This window comes from Setaria italica, chromosome III (genome assembly GCF_000263155.2).
Source record: "Setaria italica strain Yugu1 chromosome III, Setaria_italica_v2.0, whole genome shotgun sequence".
In the NCBI taxonomy this organism is placed as follows: domain Eukaryota; kingdom Viridiplantae; phylum Streptophyta; class Magnoliopsida; order Poales; family Poaceae; genus Setaria; species Setaria italica.
In genome coordinates, this window is record NC_028452.1 from 1,065,296 (window position 1) to 1,081,066 (window position 15,771).

The following is a 15,771-nucleotide window of genomic DNA, read 5'->3' on the forward strand; positions in this document are numbered from 1 at the left end:
GGCCAGGAAGGCTGAGATGTCCACTCCACGCCATTGACCTGCTGCAGCTGCTAGAAGATCTCGACTGACATCACCATGGAAAATTAAATCCCATGTAGTGGTGCCATCAACGGTAAAATCTAATCTTGAAATAGCATAGCTTACTCGAGAAGAGGTCAGGGCATTTTTCAATTCCTAATTCCGTAACGCTTTGGTGGCATCTCACATTCTCGTTGCCGATCCGCTTGCGTCAACCACGTATCCCAGCGGATTCGATCTCGCCGCGGAAACTTCTTACCTGACTCCGTTGAAAGTTGAAGAAGCCTCCCAACAACCCTACCGTGTGCCCATGTAGTAACGTAATCCATGCCTGCATTTTTTTTTATACTCTAATCCATGCCTGCATTGACCGGACCCCCCCGAATTCCTTTCCTTTCACTTTCTCGTCTCTCAGGTGGCCTATGTCTGGTCAAAGTATAAAGAAGATCGGGAGACACGTCAGAGAAACATGACAAATAAAATAACAGGCAGCTAGCAGCTTGTGCTTCACAATTCACTGTTTGCATACACTGTTCTGCGGTCATGCATGCATATCTCAGTCACATGGGAGAGATCAAGATCTTTGGTCATGATGTAGGTGTGCATTGTAGCAGTTAAAAGGTGGAAAAAAAGCATCAGTTCTTGGTTAATGGAATGAACGAATTTGCTTGAAATTCTCTTTAGCATAGCTTAGTGCTGCCAAACTGTATTGTCAAAGAAACTAGCAAAATACCCCGCGCAACGGCTAGATTCAGTATTATATTCTTACCACGATCTTCGTTCACATAATTATTTCTAATATTCTATACCTACAACCACATCTATATATGTTTGTACTCAAAGCATTTTTCTTTTGATGATTTTAATTTTTTTTAAGAAAAAACTATACAAATTAAATCCACACATGTATTATTATGTTATTTTATTTTATTTTTAATTTATTTAACTATTTTATTTAAAACATTATTATATAGACTTTTCTATCGTGGCTGAAGTTTTCCTCTCTTGTAACCTACATCAGTCCCGTCAATCTAGGTTTTGTAAATGGCCATGTCATCGATCCACCATTAAAAATCGATTATTCACTATTAGTCACGTATCCAAAACCATATTTTCATCGTCTCCCTTGCTACCGATCTAATCATGCACCTTAATCTAGACCACGATTAACACATCTATTAGTGTATATTTGCATCATCATCACCCTTCTTGCCCTTCTCTTTGACTTGCTCAAGGCTTTGTAATATCTATTTACATCATCACCTGTAGAAGTAATGTCCAACTTTCGCATGGTGTCTTTTGCTCGGTTATTCAAAATTTGCGCGAATTTACACTTCCAAGTTGCTTTTGGCTACCAAATTTAGGCATATGCCTATGTCTCACCTTAGCGTCCATGCATGTGGATGTAGCTGCACACCATGCACTATCATCTTCTCATCTCAATGACACCATCGACTGCCACATTTTAGCCCAATTGTACGTAACTCCAGACGATGACCATCTCACTCCCGTTGCTGTCCAACCTTCGAATCGTCACCTTGTGGCTGGTGCTACTGCCCTCAAGTTACTCCACCACCACATCCATTGCTCTACTGCTAGATCCACCCGCTACTACATACAGTGGATGCCCTCTTGATCTCGTGGTGTTACTCTTTCCACATCCTGTTAGTAACGACTGCAAATAATTGTTGGTGCTTTTATGGGTGGGTGGGTGAGTGGGGGGAGGGGGCGACAACCACTAGGTTCGTGCAAATTTGCACCCATTATACTGGCTTTGAATGCTAGCCCTACTCGTCGATAGTGGCGGAGGTCGGCAGTAGACAACAACGCCCAATTACATGCATGGTTTGGCCACCTCGCCTCCTCCCTCCTTTCAACTAATGAAATCTCTCGCAGGGCACATATGAGATTAAGTCATCGAGGGTTGTGCGGCTCCAATGACGATGGTCGCAACTCTCTGTGGCGGAACCGTCCAACTCAAACTAGTTTAAGTGCGCCGAATCACTGTTGGAATAGTAATTATCCATAGCGCACTTAAAACAGTTTAAATCAGCTAGTCCGTCGAGTGTCCCTAGAACGCCTCGAATCATCCACGACTTGAATCTTAGCCATACGTTAGGATCTTTTCCACGATGGAAAAGTATCAACAAATATTACATTTTTACATAATTACTGAAGGTACGGATTTTATTACAAATCACAGATTGAAACAAACTTAGAGTGCAGGTTAGACCATTCTAGGGGTTTTAAATTTAAACAAGTTTGGAAGTAAAGTAATTAAACAACTAAGTCCAATACTAAGTTATTACGAGACCTGTAAAATACCCTAGTTTTTCAGGCTTCCTCTTTGGTAGACCCCTGCTACATGTTAATTTGATTGCAAAACAAACTAAATATTTGAAACATGTTTGATTGCTCTCGGATTCTCTTTTCTTATCTAGAAGGATTTATTTCCTTCTATTCCCATCGGCCCATACCATATCAAATAACACTATACATGGTCATCCTCTATTGCTCCGGATTCTCTTCTCTTATCAACGTAGCCATGTAAGATTCGAAGCACATTTCTATTTCCATCACATACCATATCTATCTTGTAGATATTTTTTTTCCAAATTTCGAATGTATTTATTAGTCGTACTTATATGAACTTTTTTTTGTTAGTTTAGACCAATAGATCTTCATAAAATCCAATGATGTACATTCTTCTTTTTAGATTAGTTTAGACCGTTAGATCTTCATAAAATCCAACGGTGTATATTCTTATATTTTTTAGATTAATGTAGTAATTTCTAACCCCTCTCGACGGATGTGGTTGCTTCTTTTAATACTATTATATTAAGAAAATAGATGTGGAGTTGCATCAGTGCAGTAGTGCATCTAGAAGGTCGGAATGGGCCAGCACACTCCATGTTAGACGAACGGCGTCAAGGGAACCGAGCACTGACCGGAAAGAAGGGAAAATTTGTCCAAAGACGCACCCGGTTTTCCAAGCAGCGGATACCGGAGACCAATCAAACCCAATTTTTTTTTCCTGAGACAATTCACACCGCAAATCCCTTTGCTTGATCCGTTTCGGCACACGCCAGGCAGCAGAGGCGCTCTCATTCCGTTGGTAACATGGGCCGGATACGGAGAATCAGGGGCGGACAGGATCTTGGGCAGGTGAGGGAATAACCGTGGACAACCGTATCCTACCTTTCCCATTTGACCTTTTCGATAAGAAATAGAAAGGCACCAGTGAAAGACTATACAACGACAGTGCAAGTCACCTGGCCGACAACCATCTGAAGTTTCAATTTCAAAATAACTCTTCCCTGTCCTCGGGCACGAAACGACTACGGAAAGAACGCTGTAAAAGCTACCCGATTTTTCTTTACTCTTTTCGGCAACATGCCTTCACTTGACCACTTGGGCCTGGTACAGATTCGTATCCTCCGCTCAGTCCCAGCCTCCGAGGCAGAGTTCCCCTGTGTTGCCCACTTGAAGGGACTGTTCCTTGCCCCAAGGAGCAGAGGAAGAAGCACAATCCAATTTTCATGAAAAGCTGACAGGTAAAGTCTCGAAGGCGTCGTCTCTAGAGAACCAGAGAACCATCACGGTACGTGGCATTCCTAGTCCATGAGTTATGGACGGTCGCAGCCGGTGGTGATAATTCTGCCGCGTGGCAAGCTGGACAGGTATTACCGAGGCCACATGGAGACGGTCGCAGTTATGGTGGCGGCTAGGGGTTGTCACATGGTGTCGGTCTTGGCCGCTTGCAGCGGACCACGACGGCTGGCGTTGCTTGGCAACGGTGAGTACGGCATGGGACTACGTCAGAGTACGGCGCTTGCAGCAACGGTATCGTGGGACAACTAGGCTTCCAGCAGACCATGGCGGATTGCTCAGCTTGGCTGGGCTACCCTGTGCGGTACATCGTCGGAAGATGGCACAAGCGACTTCTCTGGCTTGCTGACATGGCGACAGATGCTTTTGCATGGGTGAAGCAACAAGGCGAGGTCGACCTTGTGGCATCGGCTTGGCTAATCGACGGAGAGCTTGTGGAGCGGGGCAACCTTGCTCACCACTCGGACAGCGACAAAAGAAATGGATCCGTGACGTGGAGTAGTATGGCGGGCGTGCGAGACCCCCGCGCGTGGTGTTTCTTCGAGGCGACGAGAATGAGGTGAAGTCCAACGGCGGATGTGGCAAGGCCCGCCCCCGCGCGTTGTGTTATCGCGGTGGCGACTGCAAGGCAGCCTGCGAGAGGTCCGGATTCGGTGGTTTCACCTGTCAGGTGGAGTGTGGTGTTGCAGCGGTACTACAGCGGAGGGTCCTGCATGGCGGTGGCCTTCTCGATGCGGTGCAGTCTGTTTCTATCGGTTACCTGTCGGCGCCGCGCCACGCCTGGAGGTTTCGGTGAATTATAAGCGTGGATGTTGGTGGGTGCCGCCATGGCGAGTGGAGTGATGAGGTCGCGTTGATGTCCCAATCCAATCGGTTAGGTCTGGCAGTGTTGAGTTGAGTGGCTACCCACGTATGTCACAATCCAACCAGACGAGTTTGTATTGTTTTCCTTTTAATTTCCTTTTCAACGAACTCCTTGTTTTTCGTATAATCCGCCATCATCATATAGGGCCTGTTTGGTAGAGCTCCAGCTCTGAAAAAATAGCTCCAAATCCATAGATCCAGCTAGCTCCACCATAGAGCTGCTCCACCGTGGATCTAATATCTCAAAAAGCGTTTGGTACACCTCCATTCTTGTCTTTATCTCACTGGCAATTTGGACCCATTCATCAGAATAAAAAAATATCTCCTTCCTGGCACTGTTGCACGCATGGTTGAGGTGCTGGCAGGCACGGCCTCGCGCGCGCTGGCGGGCTGGCGGGCGCGGCCACGCCGGCGGCCAGGCAGCCTCGCGCGCGCGGGCGGGCGCGGCCGCGCCGGCGGCCAGGTGCGGGGCGGGGCTTCGGCGGGCGGGGCGGTGCTCCGACGGACGGAGCGGGGCGGCGGGCGGGCGTGGCCTCACCGGCGGCCGGGTGTGGGGTGGGGCTCCAGCGGGCGGGACGGCGCTCCGGCACGCGGCGTGCTGGCAGGCGCGGCCCCGCCGGTGGCCAGGCGGGCGGGTGCGGGATGGGGCGCCGGTGGGCGAGACGGCGCTCGAGCGGGCGGGGCGCGCGGGCCGCCGGCGAAGTGAGACGACGCGCCGGCGGGCGGGGCGGTGCTCCGGCGGGTACGGGGCGGCGGTCCGGCGGGCGGGGCGCGGCGGGGCTGCGGCGAGCGGGGCGCGGCCATGGCAGCGCGAGAGGAAGCTGTGAAGAAATAGAACGAACCGGTCATTTTCCATTAATGAGTGGCAGTGGCGGGTAATTTTCTCCAACTCCACCAAATTTGATTTCGTGGAGCACCCCCTGAGGTGCTCCACCAAATCCATGAATCTGGGGGTATATCCACCGTTTTCGTGGAGCAGATCTATGGTGGAGTTGCTGGATCTAAAACCGTTTGGCTGAAAAAATCTAGAGCAGAGCTGTTTTTAGGATCTGGAGCTGCGTGGAACTTTACCAAACAGGCCATAATCCGCCATCGTGAAAAGTGATACCTGATCTCGTTCGTTTAAAAAAAATAAAGTAACTCGAGCACAAGACTAACTTGGTTCGCATGCAAAAACCCTTTGTTTCATGCGAAGCAAACAAAGCAACCCCTGTCACTGCAGATCTCGGAACCACAATTCTTTTCAGTCCACGAGCTGCCGATACGCGCAGCGGTCGAGACGATTGCGCCGACCGATAGGCGATAGGATTCCTCGCGACCTCGCCTGCGTGTGAGCTGGGCGTGAGATATCACAGGGGAAAGCGATGATATCCGGGAAGGGGCGGATTCTGGATCGAGTCGTCCCGCTGCGCCAACATGCTTTGGTGCCGGGGAATCGTATCGTATCCTCGCCGGTAGGCTGCCTCGTTTGCCGAGAAGAACCCACCCGTGGTCCTTCCGGGTACGAGAATGGATGGAGAGGATCACACCCTGACACACAGTATCAGATCCTACTCCGTATCACGGCGCCAGACTCTGCCAGTGCCATCTCGGGAGAAGGGCTCGCCAGCCGGCCTGTGATTTCGATAAAGTTATCCACCACCAGGATCTTCACAAGACCAGCTAGAATGCTACTCCGATCCAATGACATGATGGGGCCCACGAACCAGTGACGGTGAGAGACTGAACTTTTGCAAGGACAGGGAGATCTTCCTTGATATGATCGAACTGACTAAAGAAAACACGGTGATGGCGACGCTTACTCGTCGTCAGTCGTCACCATTGCCACTTTGTTCCGAACTGAAAGGATGGGTCGCGGCAGCAAGACCACAACCGGCCCAAGGCAATAGATGGACATGGACTGCCAAGGCCAAACAAATCGGACCATCCAACGGATACGGATGCTGCAGATCGCTTTACTTACAAAGAGCGCGAGATACGCAGGCGTATCCCCGTGCTTTGGACGGCACCGGCGAGCCGTCAAAAACGGCGGCAGGAACCGCGGCCGGCATGGCGCGACACGGCACGGGCGCCCGTGTGCATCCCCGCCCAGCGGGCACGGAGATCACTCGAAGCGGATGGCGAGGACCCCGGCCGTGCCGATGGCGGTGCGGTATCTCCCGGGTGTAATGACAGGGGGAGGGAGAGGGATCAGGCCATCAGGGCGCCCACGCACCCTGTCGGGGCAACGAAGCTACGAGGCTGATGAAATCGGACAAAGATGAGGAAGCACCCCACAGCAACAGGTCGGCAGGGCACTGGCCACACATGCTCCACTCATGCATGGCTCACGCGGCGGCCATTATTTTACGCGAGCTGCAGGTGGGGGGTGGTTCAGTTTCAGTAATCATTAGTCAGGCTCAGCACTGGCCTGTCACCTGTGCAGATATCGTGTGGGTGGAGTGCCGTACTCCGTGCACCCATCGTATGACTCGTCCAAATCCGGGTCACATGCTCCAGGAGGATCTCCAGGTTGTTGCTCTCGTTCTTATCAGGTCCTCGGGTGACGACACGGCCTTCTCGATCCGTGCTCGCTCCGTCATCTCACGAGCAAGCTGCTCGGTTGAGTGTATACAGTACACGCGTGCGTACAAGCTTTTCGTAGGATTAAACCCACCCAACAATTGTAATTGGTGTTCTGATCGCTGTGTTTCTGTAAAGATGTCATGTAAGTTTCCAGTGACCTAGACAATCCCATCCCCGAACTGGAGTACCAGTTTCTTTAAAGCATTTGGCTTTGCATTTGCAGTAGCTTGATTCTGAACGTTTCCGGTGATCAAGTCCACCTCAGTTCCAGGCAAGCGAGTCGCGTTATTCTCCGGATCGCAGGATCGGCCACGTCAAAGCCACAACCATGTTGTTTAGTGGCACCAAACGGGATGCGTATCAGCACAAAACTAACAACGCTGTGCACGCAGGAATTGTCAACGAGATAGGAAGGAGATAAACTACTCGGCAAGTCACTAGTCGCGCAACATGGATGGATTCTTTTAATCTCGGACGGTCAAAGTATTATATAAGTTTTAAACACCAAGGTATGCACTCTGCCCTCTTTTGTTCTAAGTGCACCATTATCTGAAGATTTTGTTCTTTAATCACACTGACAGTCCAGACAAGGGGAATGTCAACATCAGAATCGACCAGCTCAAACCATTCATTATTCGGAAGTGTAAAGTACTTCCATGTTCGGATGCACGACTTGCAGAAAATTTCAAGAGATCGGATCGGATATTTCCCGGGATTCGACAATAGCATTTTCTACAAAAATTAGTAAACAGAGACTGACAGGTCCAGTTCAAACATACAAGAGTATGTCATTGTGGTTTGGCCAGAGAAGCATCTGCGGTTGACTGGTTGTAGTAGCTGATTGAAAGGGAAGTTGGTGAAGATGGTTTTCATGGAATAAGTATCATGATATTTAGTTTCATAACTTGCAATTAATATATGCAATCGCTAAATATTAAACACGGCAAAGATAAGGAGTCCAGCTTTAATGAGAAATATAGGTGCACCCTATCAGGGTCTTCGCTCGTAGATAATATTTTGCAGCAAAGCTTTGAAGATGAGATAGAAAATTATCATTATTTCTTTTGGAGAAACAAAGAAATAAAACTATGTTTTCTTTTCTTTTTATTTTTTCTTAGTTATTGACACGAAGTTTATATGCAATATGCAACCACGGCAGGTGTTAAGGTACCTGATGATTATGTTTATCGTTCTCACCATGCTCTTCATGGCTTAAATCAAGCACCTCGTGCATGGTTTTAACTGAACAACAATGTCAATATTAAGTACAACCAATTCTTCAGACGGTGGAGTCCAATGAAGCTCGTATCGGACTCACATCTAGTTGAATTCCTCGCTTTGAAAGTATGTTGCCTGATCAATTCCACATAAGATTTAGTCTTCTCCGCAATACTACATGGATGCATAAAAGTTTCACCATTTCGAAAACCATTCCTGGCTTTCCGGATATGCTATATAATAACAGCGAAAACTATAGCATGAACATCTGAGTCGTTAACACCAAATTTTTATCTAATTACATGCGTGTATGTGTATATCTACTCTTTTTTTTGGAACATGTGTATATCTACATAATGATAATAGGTGGATGGGCGCGCTACGCTGCGCTGCTCATAATTGTATGCTTTATGAATCATAACAAAGGACCAATAATAATATATAGGTAGTTGAATCTAGAACTTGAAATGTAGTATTCGAAAGGACATATGTGTATTAGCATTTTAGAAAAAGAAACAAAAGTGCAATATATACAAACACAGTAGGATACGTTAAAGATGTAGAAATAATTTTGATATTTAAGTATTAAGGTGAGAACATCTAGAGAAAGGAAACGAAAGTGGAGGCGACAATGAAGACGAATGGAGGAAGAGAAGATTTATTTAGATAAGTCATGTGGGGAATTTATTTTTCTTTTTTTTATACTGCAGCTACTCAGAGCAGTAACTATTGTTATGAGACATGAGTAGCAACATCTACTGGATATTTCGACAGCACGATGTCTCGAGAAACATAAAGATGCTTCAAATCTACCTGCTCGACGTGTCAATGTCTTACTATGCCATCATCGTTCGCTTAAGCTAGGAGGTTTAATACCTGTTTGGATACCAGGTGCTAAACTTTAACAGTGTCACATCGGATGTTCGGATGCTAATTAGGAGGACTAAACATGAGCTAATTATAAAACTAATTGCAGAACCTTGTGCTAATTCGTGAGACGAATCTATTAAGCTTAATTAATCCACCATTAGCAAATGGTTACTGTAGCACCACATTGTCAAATCATGGACTAATTAGGCTTAATAGATTCGTCTCGCGAATTATACTCCATCTGTACGATTAGTTTTGTAATTAGCTTATGTTTATTACTCCTAATTAGCATCCAAACATCCGATGTGATAGGTGTTAAATTTTAATAGGATCTTCCCAAACACCCCCATAGTTATATTGTTGTGAGATTTGAGTAGCAACAGCTACTGGATATTTCGGCAGCATGATGTCTCGGAAACATAAAGATATTTCAAATCTACCTGCCCCGCGTGTCAATGTCTTACCATGCCGTCATTGTTCGCTGAAGCTAGGAGGTTTGACAAGAAGGGAGCCCCGCTGGAGGTGTTCTGGTAAAAGGCCCAATCCTGCATGTCTAATTCGATTGGGCTGGCGAAACGGAGCCCAGATATGAGCACACTGATGCGGCCTGCTAGAGAGAGGGAGATTCGCGGCATCTCCCTCACTCACACACCATCAAGTTTTTTTTTAAAACCCTTCTGTATCTTTTCTTCGGGGCTCTGGGCTAATGAAAAGATGGACTGCACGCTAATTCAAGCCCACGTTGCGAATTTATGGGCCTCGGGGCGTAACAAGTTAAACCCAACTTTTTCTCGTCTCTCTTTGTGTTTGCAAAAGAATCGCCGCGCAACACAAGGATAAAAATCCGAACCCCAAGTTAATAACAAGTATATTTACCTGGAGATGGGTCCGTCATTCAGATACCTCAGAGATCAGAAATCTTGCTCAATATAATACACTAGCACTAACACTACCCGTTGGCGAATCTGGTCGTTTAGAACCACCAGGATTATCGCGAGCGAGGAGTGCAGGCAGGAAGGAATCAGATCTCCCCCTTTGTAGTCAACAAGATCTCCCACTTTCTGTCGAGCACCACTACTATGTATAAAAATTCTCAAAAGGAGAAGTAACACGAATTCCTTCTTTTTTTAACGGGGGAAAGTGCAGGAATACCAATCCCTACAGGGAAACACATATATTCTCCCTCCCGAGCAAAGCAATCCCCGGGAAATATTCGGGGGAGGGAGAGATTCAAGCAGTATAAAGGTGACAGCTGCACGTGCTTAGGATCTTACTATTTCCCGTCAAAAAGAAGATGGGAGCCGGTGGCCTGAAAACACCCACAGCAGCCTCAGCCCTGATCACAGCAGGAGAGGCGAAGAGCAAAGGAGCGCTCGCTCGGAACATCATGCCCTCTCCAGAGCATCTGCGCGGCGCACTGTTCGCCGAGCAATTGGACACCCGGGTATGGCCACCGGCATGAACAGTAGCGATCACCGATGGCAGTGACATCCAGGTCCAGCTAACGGCCAAACACGCGTGACCCTTCCTTCAGTTTTCTTTCTGCAACCGCATCACATACACGAGCCTCCATGCAGCATTGCAGGCGAGGCGACCGTGCTGCCCTTTTGCGAGCAAGTACTCCTGCTCCTGCCGCGGTCCTTGCACCACGGGCCCACACGGGTCAGTCAGCCAGTCAGGCCGGCTGTCGCCCACACGCCGGAGCAGACTGATCAGAAAAGGCAACAGGCACACACGCGCCCCCAATGATTGAGCCCAGCCGCGAACCGGCCAATGGGACTCGCCGGCGCCCGCCTCGCGTGGCGCGCCGCTTACTTTAAGATCCGGCGAACTCCCCTCCCCCACCCTCCGGCGAGCAGCGTGCAGCGCAGAGGCAACGACGACGACGATTAGTCAACCTTAAACTGGACGGAGGCGATTGATGCGACGATAATTTAAGGCAGGTGGCAGGCAGCAGGCGCTAATGATGCTGCCCCGCGACTACGCAGCAACTATCTGGGGTCGCTTTATCGCCTGCCGCCTTGCTCTCATCTGCTCTCGGCTCTACTCCAATCGATCGCCTTGAGGAGAGAGACCGGGGAGCGCTTTGGCGTTTGTTTAGTCGGGGTGAGATATTTTGTTAGGCCCTTTTCGGCATTAGTTGGGCGCTTTAGGCTTTGTTAATCTCCTGGGCGGGGGCGGCGTTTTGTTTACTCGAGCTAAGCTAAGCACTGGTCTGCCCGTGTAGCGTCATGCGTGGTGGGGGCAATAATGGATTAGGTTCCGGAGTCCCGTCACTTTCCCTGCTCCTGTATACAAATGCTTCGGTTTCATAGGTTCTCCTCGATCCTTTTTGTGGATCCATGAATGATGCAATCAAGAGCACCGTGTCCAGAGAGCCACTGTTTCTTCTTCTTCTTCTTCTAGTTAAAACAAGATGTCCTACTTACTAGCTAATATTGCAATGGCTACCACGAGTGTATCTTGCATCTCGTAGCTTCTACTCCCTCCATCATAAATTGTAGGACGTTTTTTACTTTTCTATGTTCATACTCCCTCCGTTCCAAATTATAAGTTATTCTAATTTTCTTGGAGAGTCAAAGCATCTCAAGTTTGACCAAATTTATACAATAAAGTGCTAACATTCGTGATATCAAATAGGTACCATTAGTTTTTTCATTAAATATATTTTCATAGTATATCTATTCGGTGCCATAAACTTTTGTGATTTTCTCTATAATTTTGGTCAAACATAAAATGGTTTGACTCTCCAAGAAAGTTGGAATGACTTATAATTTGGAACGGAGGGAGTAGATGTTTGCATGCACCTAAATATAATGTATGTCTAGATGCATACAAACATCTATAAACTTAGAAAAAACAAAACAACCTACAATTTGAAACAGATGAAGTACAACATCTAGCTTAATTAGCCCCGTTCATTGTTACGAGAGGGTGCTCGATCAGTGAGCTATTTGATGCCAAACTAATAACATCAGCCTTACATTTGTTTCTATGTGGCATGCATGGTTTTTTATGGATGTAGTTAACGGATTGAGGATCAGGATAGGCTCCATCCGTTACATACAAGATACAACTATTGGTGCTGTTGCGCTGTAATGTTGGACCTGCAAGATGCATGCAACTAAGCAAGCGTAACGTTAGGTTCGCCAATTTCGCGCCCAAGGTTGCAGGGTGGTCCTGGGCGTCGTCGGATCACGTATAAAAAGGGCGTGCTCAAAGCAGCACATTGCTGCGGCATAAACTAAGCACACTACTTAGCTTGGAGTTATATAACTAATGATGTTGTTGCTTTAGGGGCAATCAAGGTGCGCTCGGTTAGCATGATCTTGCTGAAAGCACAAGACTTGCAGCTAGCTACCAGTACGTCGTGCTGCCCTTCATGTAGTCATCACGAGCTAGCCAAACAGCGCTTTCGTTGGACGAAAGAATCTTCTCTTTTCTTTTTTGTTTCCCCGGCCGGACCACCTTGTGTCTGACCATGTGTACCGTGTTGCAACACTCTAGCAGAACTTATCCATACTCGACACCATGCATTGGCTGGAACATGCATGTTTGATTTGATCTAATCTAACTAACTAACTAACCGTGTCATATAGTTAAAAATTAGCAGTAGAGTATAAAAAAAAAGTAGCACATCACTGTCACCCTGTGGGGGACTACTCATGAGATAAAACTTAAAAGCGGCTGCTAACTGATGGTAAATGACTATCTTTCTTCCGCTTGTAATTGTAATATAGCGCGTGCGCGATTCTTCCAGTTGCAATCTAGCACGCGATTGCATCAGTGTTCTTGCGTGTTGTTTTGCTGTCGGCGGCTTTGTTTGCTTGCTGTTGGTACTTGCATGCAGCGCAGATGTACCATCACTTGATACTGGTGGTTCCCAATTCCTAACCAGTTTTTTAAATGGTTGTTGTTAGGAGATCGAAAACTGTGACCGGGATCAGAAAGATTCTTCAGATCGACCACTAGCATATTATGCAGAGAGGAAAGAGAGGACACAGGCACCGGATCGGGGGTTGTTTTCACAGCGGAAAAAAAACCAGGCAACCAGCCACGGTTTTACGCTCTGCACCACACGAGGAAAAGTATTCCCCTTGTCCGGCACAGCTGCGTGTGCATGGATGCCTTTCAAACTTTGAGTGATAGCAGCTAGACGTGCCATGTGGAAAAAGGAGCTTTAGCAGTGACGTGATGTGGTGTCGAACGTTTCTGGCCGGTTGATTGGTAGTTGCATGCATGGTTTTGTTTGCAGGAAAGAGATGGCCCGGCAGTTTTGGCCGCGGAACCAGCGGGAGATCAACAGGCAACGGAAACTGTTTTGTGCTCGTCCAAGTCATGTCGTGGCTGGTGCTGGCCTCTCCGCTGTAGCATCTGATCTGCCTTCCGGTGGCGTGACGACACACGGAACCCCTGTTTTATGCTGAAAGGCTGGCAAATATTCGTCCGGTGATTATAGTTTTACCATAAGAAATCTTTACGCTCACTTCGTGAATTTCACAGTAATCTACAAAGGAAAACAAGACATGGACACTGGCGATTACTTGCTTCATTTTCTATATTCATTAGAAAAACTAAAGATAGATAAATAGTAAAAGGAAGTATCCCTACTCACTAGTAAGTACCCATGTCCAAAAGAAAAATGCAATGGTAGCTAGGTTAGACAGCGGCCCACTTGTTATGGGGTGTTTGGATCCATAGACTAATTTTTAGATCGGGTCACTTCGGATGTTTGGATACCATTAGAAGGACTAAGCGTGAACTAATTATAAAATTTTATGCAAAAACTAATTGCATAAGTTGTGGCTAATTCGCGAGATGGATCTATTAAGCCTAATTAATTCATGATTAGCACATATACTGTAGCACCACATGGTCAAATTATGGACTAATTAGGCTTAATAGATTCGTCTCGTGAATTAACCTTCACTTATACAATTGGTTTTATAATTAACCTATATTTAATACTCCTAGTGAGTATCTCAACAGTGACTAAACTTAAGAGGTATTTGGATCCCCGGACTAAACTTTAGTCCCTATCGCATCGAATATTTAGATACTAGTTAGGAGTATTAAACATAGACTACTTACAAAACCCATTGCACAGATGAAGGCTAAGCGCGAGACGAATCTATTAAACCTAATTAATCCATCATTAGCAAATGGTTATTGTAGCAGCACATTGTCAAAACATGGACTAATTAGGCTTAATAGATTAGTCTCGCCGTTTAGTCTCCATCTGTGTAATTAGTTTTATAATTAACTTATATTTAATCTTACTAATTAACCTCCGAATCTTGGACGTGACACGGACTAAACTATGCAAACTCCCCCTCTTAGTCTGCAACCAAACACCCCTTTGTACAATGCATGTCGCCTGACCTGCCAATGAGTGCTTTGGGTAAGGACCCCCGGCCCCAACATACTCCAGCAGACAACTGACAGGGCGACACGTACGTACGGCCCGCTGCCGGGTCTCTGCAAGTTGCTTCACCAGCCGCATGCCACCAAGATCAATGTCAGGCGCAAGTTGCCCGGCCAAGTTGCAGCGCGCTGGCTGGCGTGTCCATGCCGAAAGAAGAAAGGGCGCTTGTTTCAAAAAAAAGAAGAAGAAAGGGCGAGGCCCGTAATTAACGATTTTATTATTGATTTAGCCGGGTGAGCCGTAGATACTAGCTAGCACATGGAGTGGCACCAAACCAACAGAGCAAGTGACAAAATACCAGTTTTGCACAGTCCACACTGCACCAGCAGAAGATGCATCTTTTCTAGCTCTACTAGCAGGATCTAACCTAAATTGATTGTTTTTTGGGAAATAGTAGCACACCCGAAAAAAATGTAAAATAATCTATGCACAAGAATTTACCGTATATGAAAAAATAAAAAGAGAAATTACCGGATATGAAAAGAGAAAAAAACGATAATTTCCCAGATACGAAAAAATAGAGCATTTTCTTTAAGAAAAGCACACATGAAAAAAGGGAGGGAAGGGAGAGATTGGATGTGAAAAAGAAGGTACATGAGAAAAGAGATTGCACGCAACATCAGCTTTGGTGGATCGAGTGAGTGGTAGGATTTGGTTTCTTTTCCACGAGGTTTGGGAGATGCAGATCATGCAGTCGGTCATACATATGGCTGCATTTCCCCTCTTCTCTTTATATTTCCTTTGGCACTTTGAAAAGTACAAATGGTGGGGATGGCATGCGTGCGGTGTTCCCCACAGGCGAATTTTGCGTCGCACTCAGTGGTTGGCTTTGGGCATCAGCCCATGCCCCATCACCCCCGGCCCTTTCCTCTCTTCTTTATTTACTCCATTTTTTAGTTCTTTAGTTTTGGTTCTCTTGCTTCGTTAGTACGCTACATGGCGGCATCCCTCATCATCAATACAAGCAAGCCCCAAGCTACCTCGTGAACATTCAAAGGGCGAACGAAGAAACTGCATGGCTTGGAATGGAATGGATAATGAGCACAACAATAATTATATTTCCTAGTTCACCAAGCAAACCACACCTTTATAGATGTATCATGCTTGATCATCAGAAAACATGTTTGGCCATATGAATTAGGAGACAGATAAGCAATAACACATGTAGAATCCCCATCTGGTGCATTGTGCCCAAACAACCA